This window comes from Pseudophryne corroboree, chromosome 2, assembly GCF_028390025.1.
Source record: "Pseudophryne corroboree isolate aPseCor3 chromosome 2, aPseCor3.hap2, whole genome shotgun sequence".
NCBI lineage: Eukaryota > Metazoa > Chordata > Amphibia > Anura > Myobatrachidae > Pseudophryne > Pseudophryne corroboree.
Window position 1 is genome coordinate 100,478,945 of NC_086445.1, and position 11,803 is coordinate 100,490,747.

An 11,803-nucleotide genomic window follows, 5' to 3' on the forward strand; every position below is an offset into this window, starting at 1 on the left:
GGCCCGTCAAGGACTCTGGAATACCTATAAATCTAAGGTAATCCTATGAGATCTATTTTCCAGGTCCTCAACTTTATCCTGCAGTTGTTGTATATATTTATATTGGGATGATACCCCCTCTTGACAGGTTTGGACCAAGTCCTCAGTGTCACCCAGTCTCATTTCCAACGCGGAAATACGCGTCGCATGAGAGTCTATGCGAGCTAGACCCGTTTCTAAGCGGGCCTGTAGGTCGTCAAATCGCTTATCAAGCAAGGGCATAAGAAAATCCGAAATTTATTTGGCTGTCAGGGGGGGACTTTTATCACTAGGTAAACTAGGTGATTCCGACCCATGCCCAAGTGGGGAGGGCGGACCTGATTTAGGGGGAACATCTTTCCCCTTCCCTGCTTTGTAGGAGGTGTTGGATTGTTTCGGAGGCATGGCTTTGTCGAGGTATTTGTCCATACCCCAGGGAATGAGACGTGGAACAGTTAGTATCACTTTTAGGTACTGATCCTACAGTTATAGGCAATAATAGTAAAACAGAGGTAATTACATATGAAGCTCGGGCAGAAGTGTGAAACCAGATCAAATTATTTAAAACATACTGCAACCTGCGGAAAAGCCCACAGGATGGCCCCGGCAACAAGCCACAGCAGTCCCCAACTGGGACGTAAACATATATCTGAATACAATTTGAGGTGTCAAGGAATACAGAATAGAATTATCGAATGAAAATAACAAACGTCACACACAGGCCTCAGCGAATGGAAGAAGGAAAATAACAAACGTCACAAATAGGATCCCATATGAGAAGAACAAAGGTATATCACATAAAATCCTTGGTGTATACAAAATAACAAACGTCACATAAAAGTCTCCGCAAGAAGAAAGGAAGAAAATACGACATTCGATAAAATATGAAAAATAACAAACAGTATAAGAAAGTTCCAAAGGGAACAGCAGATAGTGGGATAGTAGGGGCTGTGGTCGGCAGTCAAATAGATAAAATGGAAAGTCCTCTTCTGAGAGTAGGAATTGCCGGAGCAGCACCAGCCGGTGCCACGTAGTGTCCGTTAATGTGGGAGGCCTCCTAGCAGGAGTAAATAGGAAGCAGCAGGTGTAGGCTGTGACACAGTTAGTGGAGAATACTGTTCCTTCCCCAATATAATTTAACAAAGGAGTAAGGTCCAATGAACCTCCAGTAGAAAGGCCAGTTCACCCTGTGAGTGCACGGGTGACTCCTGTACACACTATTGTTGTGTAAGTTAAGCACAGGAAAGGGATAGAAAAGTAAAGGAGTAAGAGGGTAAGTTCGACTGGGGAAGGAAAAATAAGCAACAAGGGGGGGAAAGGTCCACACAGGAGGAGGGAAGGATTCAAGTATAGGATAAAAGAAAAGAAGAAAGGGGTATTTATTAGTAAAAAGTGAGGGGGAGGACAAACAGTGTTAGTACCTGATGTGCCCGCAGGGCCTTGCACGTGGGCATAGGTTGTGAATATGCCCAGAAACACCGGCCAGCGAGTGGATCCAAAGACCACAGCCACAGGTTCCCTCAGACGTTGGCAGCAGGAAGAAATGGCAGCAAACCTCAGCAACATGGACAAAAGAGGGGGGACAGCACGATCCTCTTCGGTCTAAATAGGGATGGTGTCGTAGCCGCACTACTCCACCACAAACCTGTCGGCCTCGACGTCCACTTTCAAAGGTGCGGATATCGGCACAGAGCCGCAGCTGCAGAGGGTGGTAAGCAAACTGTGTGGAGAGTGATAACAACGGATCTAAGCACACAGTCGCTGCGGTCCCCGGGGACGCCACCGGTGGCACAAAAGCAGAGTCTCGGTTGATTCGGCCGGGTCAGCGCCGCGTGGCTGAACCGATGTGCGGCAGGGGGAGAGCAGACACTTCGTAACAGTCCCAATGGAGGGGGGCGGCAGGGTGCGGGAGGACTCTCCCGCTCAGCCAAAAACAGCTCCTTAAGCGTCTTTCTCCTTGCAGCGATGCTCCAGTGTCAATGCCTCCCGCCCGGCTGTCCGAGTCACAAGAGATCAGCCCCGGGAGTCCACAGGCCACAAGTCGGGTCGTCACAGCAGATACGTCACCTCCCAAAGTAGACTGAGGAGCGCTCTATCATTGAACCCCTCACACGGAGGGGTTCTACAGTACGAGGATATAGAAGGGAAGGAGGGGGCAGGGTAATCGGCACTTCAGTACTCTAGGCGTGGTCCTCCCAGGGTTTGCACCAAGAGCAAGCAGCCATCCACAACGTTCACATAAAACGGCCTGACTCCGGTGAAAAATAGGTCCACAGGGGCGAGCAGGGTAGCAAACTGTTCCTCAGCACTTGGGGAACACACTCCCATAAAGCTTATAGTCCCATGAAATTAGGGAAAGGAGGATTGATGTTGATTACTCAAGCCCCTGTGCAGACATAGAGTAAAAAGCGGCCATGCTGAATGCCCCGCCCACCAGAAGTCTATGTTATACTCTCTATTAGAAAATTGTTTTGTGCACTCCTCCTTGCGAGGGTTCTTATGGAGCTGCACGCTGAATTAGCAAGACCTCTATTTTTGATCTTCATGGATTTGGTTAAATCGGGTATGGGTCCCAAGGACTGGCGTATAGCGGAGGTAGTGCCGATATTTAAAAAGGGGAGCAAAGTTGAACCAGGTAATTATAGACCAGTTAGTCTTACAACTATAGTGGGGAAAGTATTGGAAGGTATTCTAAAGGACAGTATTCAAAAGTTCCTTGAAGCAAATAAGGTCATTAAAAGGAACCAACGTGGATTTGTGAAGGACAGATCATGTCAGACCAACTTACTTGGCTTTTATGAAACAGTAAGTGCGAACCTGGATCAGGGTAAGGAGGTGGATATAATCTTTTTAGACTTTGCCAAAGCTTTCGACACTGTACCACACATGCGTCTTATCTATAAGCTACAAGAAATAGGGCTAGGGAGCACAATATGCACTTGGGTCAGTAATTGGTTAGATAATAGGGAGCAGCGCGTTGTGGTCAATGGATCATTTTCAAATTGGCCTAAAGTACTAAGTGGTGTGCCACAAGGGTCTGTACTTGGACCAGTTTTGTTCAACATTTTCATCAACAACCTAACAGTAGGTCTAGAAAGCATGGTGTCAATTTTCGCAGACGATACCAAATTGTGTAAGGTTATAAATACAGAGGGGGATGCTGAGTCTCTTCAGAATGACTTAACTAAACTGGAAGCATGGGCAGCAAAATGGAGAATGAGATTCAACACAGACAAGTGTAAGGTAATGCACTGTGGGGGCAAAACCAAAAATAACACCTACATACTAAATGGGGTAATATTAGGGGATTCTGTACTGGAAAAAGACTTAGGGGTTCACATAGATAACAAATTAAACAGCAGTACCCAAAGTAGGAGTGCAGCAAAGAAGGCTAATAAGATATTTGCATGCACAAAACGGGGAATTGATGCAAGGGACAACAGTATTATACTCCCATTATATAAATCACTAGTGAGGCCACATCTTGAATACTGTGTGCAATTTTGGGCACCATATTACAAAAAGGATATCCTGGAGCTAGAAAAGGTTCAGAGGCAGGCGACCAAACTAATCAAGGGCATGGAGACGCTGGAATACGAGGAAAGGCTTGCAAGGCTAGGCATGTTTACATTGGAAAAGAGGAGACTAAGAGGGGACATAATCAACATCTACAAATATATAACGGGTCCTTTTTTCTATAAGATCAGCACAGAGAAACATGGTCACTCTCTTAGGTTAGAGGAGAGGAGTTTCCGCACATTGAGGCGAAAACGTTTTTCAACAGTAAGGACGATACGTGTTTGGAATTCCCTGCCTGAGAGAGTAGTAACTGCGGACTCAGTCAACACATTTAAGAATGGGTTAGATAAATTCCTATTGGATAAATATATTCAGGGTTATGGTGCGTAGGCACGCATTATAGTTAATTTAACTAGTCCTAACATAAAAATAACTAGTCCTATAATAAGACTGCATAGGAGACCACAAATAGGTTGAACTCGATGGACAATTGTTTTTTTTCAACCTTAGTTACTATGTTACTGTGATGTACGGAAGTGTGATGCCCCATGTGTGTTGGTATGTACCTTATTAATTGAGTATAAGTGTAACACCCATATAAGTTTTGTGTACTACTTCAGGTACGGATTTAGAGCTTAGGTGTTTCAAAATGTCCCATTAACAGTTATTCAATTAAATTCACCACAGAACAATAATGTTATAGTTAGTAAACAAACCTGTCTGTGTAAAGCTTTACCACTGAAAGAAATTTTGGGTTAGTTACCACAAGCTATGGTGACTTACAACACAACCAATGAACTTGTTTACTATTATGCACTTGTGCTCTGACAGTGAATAAATGGATTCCACAGCGGAACAATTCACTCTACACATAATGAACAATTTGCAGAATAAAGTAAAAACAGTTAACAATCTTAACAATATATTACATAGCTTAATACAGTCACATATAAATAACTTTAACCTTTGGGGCCCCTTATTATGATAAATCAGTTCAATTGATTCGGCCTTGTTGGTGCACTTTCCAGAACTTTCAGGATCCCTGTACTTTATATCTAAATTACTGAATCAGGGATTTATTGTAGTTAGTAAAGTCTGAAAACTGATTCAATACTTTCAACACTGAAGCTACTGTTTCTTTTTCCTGGATTGTATCAATTGTAGCTCCCTGAACCACTCTCAGTTGGCACTTTATAGTGCCTCAAATTAACAGTAGTAACTAGAAACAGTTTCTATCCTAGGTTGATCCAGCAGATCTCTACGCTCAATATTAATCTTGGAGGTTGCTGACTAAAAAGTTTTCAATATGTTCCTGTCACTGTCTCTTGGTTGGAAGTCACAAGTTACACTTTCTCTGTTAGACTGGATACTATTGGGCTTATTTATCAATGAGTGATACATTTCACTGTGAGTGATAAATTGCACAAGCCAATCAGCTCCTAAAATCCATGTCACAGGCTGTGTTTTAAAAATGACAGTTAGGAGCTGATTGGCTGGTGCAATTTATCAGTCACAGTGAAATTTATCACTTTATCACTGATAAATGAGCCTATAAATGTATGTGTTTCTTTACCCTACTCAGTACTAGCTTCGCCTAACAGTCTTAGAGTGGCTGCCTCTGTAATTGTTAGCTACAGTATACTGTTTACTTTTCCTCTAAAGTGTTAACAAGTACTGCGACTGGAAATTAGTGCTGGGCTGTGCTGGGGAATCTGCTCTACAGAACTGTATAGTGGTCTACTCAGCTGTCTGGCTGCACTGCAAAGGGCTTTCTGTCTCTGCTCCACCCCTGTTTAGCACCCCCTTCTTCACACATTCACTGTATGATGGGAGACACACAAGATGCAGCTGTGATGACCAAGTTGCTGATTCACTGGAATGGGACACCGAGACCTCGGAAAGCACCTGGTAAGCTGTGAGACACCTCTCTTTTCTCTCAATTCCCAAGATAGCTGCTCCAACCACCGCCAACTGTCACATTAGCCAGCATGAGCCAGCCTCTCTCTGGAGCCAATTGTGACCTCCCACTGTCACACTATGCAGCACATTAGTTAATATGCAATGTATATAAAGACATTATTTACAAATAAACAGTAAATGTTCTCACTAGAAGTGGGGCATCACATAAGTTCTGTGCTCAAGAAGAGGAAGAGCATTACCTTAACCACCACATTCTATATTGAGTGTGCAAACACCACTGGAATTATTCCAATGTATACAGATGAAGAGTGAAGATGATGCCCTATGGAAACCTATTACTTAATTAGAATTCGAAAATGCTGAAAAAGAAGGTTCTGTCCTCAAGCCTGACCACGGGAGAAATTAAGTGCACATGAGCAGATACTTCTTGGAAGGGGATGTACCGTAGTTACAATACCACCAAATGAGATCCCGGCGGTCAAAATACCAACGCCGGAATCCCGAACAGAGCCATTAAACCGGCATCCAAATTCAGACGTAGCTCAGGATCCCAACGTCAAAATACCGTCAGCCGGAATCCCAATCGGGGTTGGGGGGTTTAAGTCTAGGCATTAGAAGGTGGGTTAGGGTTAGGGGGCAGGGATGGGAAAGGTGGTTAGCTACCGGGGGATTAGGTTTGTCACTGAGAAGGGGAGCTGTCTTACCTGGGTAGGGCAAACCTGTTGCGTATGGTATATTTTCCTAAACTTCTATACCCACTCCAAGTTCTCCTGATACTTTTATCTCAACGCGATGTGTCTTTAATAACTGGGTTATTCAGAAATTTAATTTGGAATAACAAACAGGCAAGAATAAGCATGCTTAAATTAAGCCAACCCAAATGGAATCGGGGAATTAATTTCTCGGATATACTGATGTATAATTATGCTGCAGTATTACGATACTTGAAAGACTGGCTGATGGCTCACCATAACACCCTGTTATAACAGAACTTTTTACCTGAGATCTCTTTGGTGTGCTTTCTACACCTGTCAGATACTGAGGTTCCTTAGGAGGTCCTGGATAATCCCCTTATCATGACTACCAGATAGCTGTGGCTGATTTTCAGGCATAAACAGAAACTAAACCAGTACCATACTATACACTTACCCTTTGTACGGAATCCTGGTTTTCAGAATGGGGATGCCTCACGTATATTCTCGGTTTGGGAAAGGGAGGGACTTCGAACAATAGGACAATTAGTTAATCCAAACATGCATAGACCTTTATCATACTCCAAGGCACTCAAAAAGTTTTCAGTGATTTGTCACTCTAAATTTTCCTTCCTCCAGGCCCAATACTATGTAAGTAGAGTCTCTAGCCTGATTCTGGCGGGTGACTGGGATACCCCTTTGGACAGTTCACTGCTAGTGCCACCCCCAACCCAGAGGGCGATATCCATATATTATAGATTCCTTAAAACTCCTCTGGAACACTCTTCTCTAAAAACTGGAATTACACAGTGGTTAACCCATTTACCCTCCCTGACTACTGAAAATCTATTGAAAGCACTAAATTATTCGACTTCTACATTTACAATGGCTAAATTCACTGAAAAGTATCTCAATATATTTCATCACTCCTACATCTCTCCATCTAGGGGACATAAAATGGGGATTATGGAAAATCATGTCTTAAATGTAATCAGACTCCGGCTGATTTGTTTCATTGTCTGTGAGCTTGCCCTTTCATTAAAGGATTCTGGCAACTTGGTCAATTATGCACCTTTTATGCCAGAATGGGCATTATTTGGCATATTACCTACTAAATCTAGAATTTCCAGAGGGGCCAAGAAATTGCTTTTAGTAGTGTCTTTGACAGCCCGCAAGGCGATTCTACAATTATGGACCCAAAACATAGCACCTAACCTTCTAATTTTTCAGGATAAACTGTTCTTTATTTTCCATATGGACTGGTTGGAAACCTCTCTACAGAAAGAGGCTCGGACAGAAAAGTTTTTTCAACCTGGGAGAGTTATATTGCAACATTGCCTACTCCCACTAAGGACTCAATAGCTAAATGTTTTAATAAAACATTGTGGTACGAAACCCGTATGCTCTTGCAAGATCCTCCAATATCCTATTGAATGATATATTGCTCATTGTGATCTAGAGATTATTGTTAGTGATCAACGTAAACCAATATATGTTGAAAATTTTGTGTTGTACAATATTCAAAGCTTCAATAAAAGAAAGTTTGAAAATATCAGAGAAGCTCTGCTATTTTGGTGTCACCCCCCCCCCTTTAGATGGTGTCACTCGGTGTGACCCCCACCCCACTAGTGATGCCCCTGCTGTGTGTGAATCCACGTGTTGTTTCACCACTTTCTAATGGGATTCTGAAGGTACTGTATAGAGTCAAATCAAAGGAATGTTGGAGACTGCAGGTTACAGTATGTAATATCAATGCGTGAAAAGCACTTTAAATTGTAAAGATCGGTTTAAAGGGGAATCCATGCAATTTGAATATGCATGTACCCCAACTGATACTGAGAATATCTGCAATTTATTATGAACTTTTGTCCTGCTCTAAGCCTAAATTGGAACTGTTCACAATCACAACCTACTGTATCTACTTGTGAGCTGATGTGTATTAAGTGAGTTTGGGCTCTAACTTGCTTCTCAATTTGCTACAATGGAAATTGGCAAACAGGACTTCTAATATTGGGGGTCATTCCGAGTTGTTCGCTCGTTATTTTTTTCTCGCAACGGAGCGATTAGTCGCTAATGCACATGCGCAATGTCCGCAGAGCGACTGCGCCAAGTAAATTTGCTATGCAGTTAGGTATTTTACTCACGGCATTACGAGGTTTTTTCTTCGTTCTGGTGATCGTAATATGATTGACAGGAAGTGGATGTTTCTGGGCGGAAACTGGCCGTTTTATGGGTGTGTGCGAAAAAACGCTACCGTTTCTGGGAAAAAGGCGGGAGTGGCTGGAGAAACGAGGAGTGTCTGGGCGAACGCTGGGTGTGTTTGTGACGTCAAACCAGGAACGACAAGCACTGAACTGATCGCAGTTGCCGAGTAAGTGTGGAGCTACTCAGAAACTGCTAAGAAGTGTCTATGCGCAATTTTGCTAATCTTTCGTTCGCAATTTTGATAAGCTAAGATTCACTCCCAGTAGGCGGCGGCTTAGCGTGTGAAAAAGCTGCTAAAAGCAGCTTGCGAGCAAACAATTTGGAATGAGGGCCATTATATCTCTCACCAAGAAGCTAAACCCTTGGTGCTCCCAAGAAGCCAATAAGTTCAAAGTTTTCTCAAGACTGCAAAAAAGGGAATAACAATTTCTGCAGATTAATTTTAATCTCTTTTGACATTAATATATTAATTAATTATATTTTAAATCACATTCAGCCCTCTCCCTGAAAGCAGAAAATGCAATGATGACATTTCCACATATGTGTATCATGTCGGTGTATGTTCCATGTTACGCAAGTATGTTACTTATTATTTATTTATGACCAGTTAGTTATATAGCGCACGCATATTCCGCAGCGCTTTACTTATGGAATCCACATAGCTATACCGTCTCTTATACCATACTCAGTGCGGGAGATCTGTTTGAATTTGGCAGCCATTTTGTATACACATGCCCATAACACACCCTGACACACTCACAAAATGTTCTCATGCGTCTATTTGCATTGTTCCCACCCAGAAATGCTTGTAATGGCTGTAGAGAAATGGCTGAGATGCATATGAATCTGTATCAGATTTCCAATATTAAATGTACACGTGGGCATTATACACAGGTGCAGCAGTATATACTGCTGAAATTTTGGTGAGTTTTGATCAGAAATGTGCGGAAAAGGTACGCAGGGGAGGCACTGCCTCATCTGTCATAAACATTCTACTCCAGAGTTTTGACTATAAAAATGATCAGAATAATACAAAGTAGATATTTCTAACATGTTCTTTGTATTTTTCAGATACGTTATGCAGTCAAAATGCTGACATATACGCAGGGCAGTGGAGAGCCTGGCTGGGCCCAGGTACTTTGTAGGGGTGTGGCCTAAACACAGGAGATGTGGCCATGCACCCTTAGAAAAAAAATACAGAAAACAAATAGTGTTTTAAGAAGTGCCGTGACTAGGTATTTTAGCGCTGTGTGCAAGAAACGGTGTTGGCGCCCCCCCTCCCCTCCTATGCAAGACAGGGGCAGTGCGCGCCGTAGCCATGCAAAAAATATATAGGGACGTGGCTTCACGGGAAGGGGCATGGTCACAAAATAGTACCAATTCATACTACGGTGCACAGTAGTCTCCATTATTCAAATTACGCTGCACAGTAGCACCACTACACGAGGTAGAGCCCCTTTTACACATTACAGCAGACAGCGTCCCCTTTTTCCACATTACGGCAGACAGTCCCCCTTTTTTACACATTACAGCAGACAGCGTCCCCTTTTTACACATTACGGCAGACAGCGTCCCCCTTTTTACACATTACGGTGGACAGCGTCCCCCTTTTTACACATTACGGCAGACAGCGTCTCTCTTTTTACACATTACGGCAGCCAGTCCCCCTTTTTACACATTACGGCAGACAGCATCCCCTTATTACACATTACGGCAGACAGCGTCCCCTTTTTACACATTATGGCAGCCAGTGTCCCCTTTTTACACATTACGGCAGACAGCGTCCCCCTTTATACACATTACGGCAGACAGCGTCCACCTTTTTACACATTACAGCAGCCAGTCCCCCTTTTTACACATTACGACAGACAGAGTCCCCCTTTTTACACATTACAGCAGCCAGTCCCCCTTTTTACACATTACGGCAGACAGCATCCCCTTTTTACACATTACAGCAGCCAGTCCTCCTTTTTACACATTACGGCAGACAGCGTCCTCCTTTTTACACATTACGGCAGCCAGTCCCCCTTTTTACACATTACGGCAGACAGCGTCCCCATTTTTACACATTATGGCAGACAGCATCCTCTTTTTACACATTACGGCAGACAGCATCCCCTTTTTACACATTACGGCAGACAGCGTCCCCCTTTTTACACATTACGGCAGACAGCGTCCTCCTTTTTACACATTACGGCAGCCAGTCCCCCTTTTTACACATTACGGAAGACAGCATCCCCTTATTACACATTACGGCAGACAGCGTCCCTTTTTACACATTACGGCAGCCAGCGTCCCCCTTTATACACATTATGGCAGCCAGTCCCCCTTTTTACGCATTACAGCAGACAGCGTCCCCCTTTTTACACATTACAGCAGCCAGTCCCCCTTTTTACACATTATGGCAGACAGCGTCCACCTTTTTACACATTACGGCAGCCAGTCCCCCTTTTTACACATTACAGCAGCCAGTCCCCCTTTTTACACATTATGGCAGACAGCATCCCCTTATTACACATTACAGCAGACAGCGCCACCTTTTTACACATTACAGCAGACAGTGCCCCCCTTTTTACACATTACGGCAGCCAGTCCCCCTTTTTACACATTACGGCAGACAGTGTCCCCCTTTTTACACATTACGGCAGCCAGTCCCCCTTTTTACACATTACGGCAGACAGCATCCCCTTATTACACATTACGGCAGACAGCGTCCCCTTTTTACACATTACGGCAGACAGCGTCCCCCTATTTACACATTACGGCAGCCAGTCCCCCTTTTTACACTTTACAGCAGACAGCATACCCCTTTTTACACATTACAGCAGCCAGTCCCCCTTTTTACACATTAGAGCAGCCAGTCCCCCTTTTACACATTACGGCAGACAGCGTCCCCTTTTTACACATTACAGCACACAGCATACCCCTTTTTACACATTACAGCAGCCAGTCCCCCTTTTTACACATTACGGCAGACAGCGTCTCCCTTTTTACACATTACGGCAGCCAGTGCCCCTTTTTACACATTACGGCAGCCATCCCCCTTTTTACACATTACAGCAGGCAGCGTCCCTCTTTTTACACATCACAGCAGACAGCATCCCCTTTTTACACATTACGGTAGACAGCGTCCCCCTTTTTACACATTCCGGTAAGCCAGTCCCCCTTTTTACACATTACGGCAGCCAGTAACCCTTTTTACACATTACGGCAGCCAGTCCCCCTTTTTACACATTACAGCAGACAGCGTCCTCCTTTTTACACATTACGGCAGCCAGTCCCCATTTTACACATTACGGCAGACAGCGTCTCCCTTTTTACACATTACGGCAGCCAGTCCCCCTTTTTACACATTACGGCAGACAGCATCCCCTTATTACACATTACGGCAGACAGCGTCCCCTTTTTACACATTATGGCAGCCAGTGTCCCCTTTTTACACATTACGG

General features: G+C 43.8%; 1 protein-coding gene across 1 annotated transcript in view; it reads right to left on the bottom strand.

Moving 5' to 3' along the window:
- Window positions 1-5,514, bottom strand: part of MSANTD4 (Myb/SANT DNA binding domain containing 4 with coiled-coils) — a 69,222-nt gene extending 63,708 nt beyond the window's left edge. The window contains exon 1 of the mRNA XM_063951558.1: window positions 5,443-5,514. The gene's annotated coding sequence lies outside the window, so the exon portion shown is untranslated. The remainder of the gene's footprint in view (window positions 1-5,442) is intronic.
- Between the last annotated feature and the right edge of the window lie 6,289 nt (window positions 5,515-11,803).